Raw genomic sequence first — 1,795 nt, forward strand, 5'->3', positions numbered from 1 at the left:
CCAATATATACAGTTAATAATATTTGACTGTAAATTTAATGTTATAGATATCTGACAAAAAATTAACAGTCTGTTTCTTTGTAAAACTCACAGAACACTGCTTGCTCCAAAGTGATTGGACAATAAAAATGCTGTAAGTTATTTCCTGAACTAATTTGGTGGCACCTACATATTAAACTTTGTGTCATGTAGGATAAGTGGAAAGGGTAACATAGATCACAAAATGATAATTTTATATATTAATTACTCAGGTATTGAGATAGATATTTTGGAGTAAGCAGTCTAATACACAAAACCTTGACAAGCAGTTATTTTATAGATGTTTGGATCTCAGTGACATCGGGATGAACCTGAAATGGAGCAGTACTAACTTCCTGAATAATATTTCCTTAATATTACTTTCATTACTGCTTCCTTCACCTGTGTGTTTCTAAGACTGTAGATAATAGGATTCAAGAATGGAGGAACTATTGTATAACATACAGTAAGAATCACTCCCTGGAGAATGTCAGAGGCCCCTGAAGGCCTTAGGTACACACAGCTGCTAGAGCTGAGGAACACGGACACCACCAGGATGTGAGGGACACAGGTGGAGAAGGCCTTGCCTCTCTCCTTGGTTGGAAACTTCAGCACAGTGGAAAATATGTAAATATATGACACAGTGATAAACATAAAAGACCCACAACCAATCAAAATGGTAGAAACAATAAGTAATAAGAAGTTGTTAAAGGTGTCAGAGCAGGAGAGGCTCAGCAGAGAGGGGACATCACAGAAGAACTGGTGGACCATGTTGGACTAACAGAAGGACAGCCGGAATGTGTTCCCTGTGTGCAAACCTGCATAGATGAGGCCACTGAGCAGGGAGACCAGTGTTGTTTAGACACAGAACTGGTGGTTCATGATGACGGGGTAGCAGAGGGGCTGGCAGATGGCCACATAGCGGTCACAGGCCATTATGGTCAGGAACAGGAGCTCCACATACATACAATAAATAACCAGGAAGATCTGAGCTACACACCCAGCCACTGAAATGACCCTGTTGTCAGTGAGGGAGTTGACACAGGCATTGGGGACAGTGACAGAAACATAGCACACGTCTAGGATGGACAGGTTCCTGAGGAAGAAGTACATGGGCGTGTGGAGGTTCTGGTCAACTGTGGCAGCACTGATGAAAAGAATGTTCCCTGTGAGGGTGGCCAGGTACATCAGAAGGAATAGCAGGGAGAACAGAAGCCTTATCTCCCACTTCTCAGCAAAGCCCGTGAGGAGAAACTCAGTCACTGTAGAATTAGCCATTTCTTGAAATGCTGGCTGATCTGGAAAACAAAAGGAGTAAACCATGAAATACATGATTCCTAAAACCATTTAGGATATCACCTTGAATATTTTCCTTGAAAGGGTTTTTCTTCTAATTTATAAAATTGTCCCCCTGAGTGTAGGAAAGGTCCATCATTAGTCTTGATCTTCTCGGCTTATCACCACTACTGAGTAGTTAACATGGAACGTGGTATGGACAGGACTGATGAGTCCCACTTTCTGGTTATGATATGTTTCTCTTATGGTGCTCAGCAATATCCAGCTCACAAGGTTTATTATTTTACTGAAGTTTTATTTAGTTCATATATATGTAAAGACTTCAAGCAGATTAAATTTTCAATGAGCTTTTGTTGAACTCTAGCTGATATACAATATTTATTGGTTTCATTTATACAACAATGATTTGACAGTTATCTACATTATTAAATGCTCACCCCAATTAGTGTAGTTAAATGCTTTATTATGAGTTGGACATTAT

The 1,795-nt window shown here is 39.9% G+C and overlaps 1 pseudogene; it reads right to left on the minus strand.

Moving 5' to 3' along the window:
- Window positions 1-366: 366 nt before the first annotated feature.
- LOC108401996 (olfactory receptor 14C36-like) lies at window positions 367-1,296 on the minus strand (annotated as a pseudogene).
- Between the last annotated feature and the right edge of the window lie 499 nt (window positions 1,297-1,795).

This window comes from Manis javanica, chromosome 14, assembly GCF_040802235.1.
Source record: "Manis javanica isolate MJ-LG chromosome 14, MJ_LKY, whole genome shotgun sequence".
Taxonomy (NCBI): domain Eukaryota; kingdom Metazoa; phylum Chordata; class Mammalia; order Pholidota; family Manidae; genus Manis; species Manis javanica.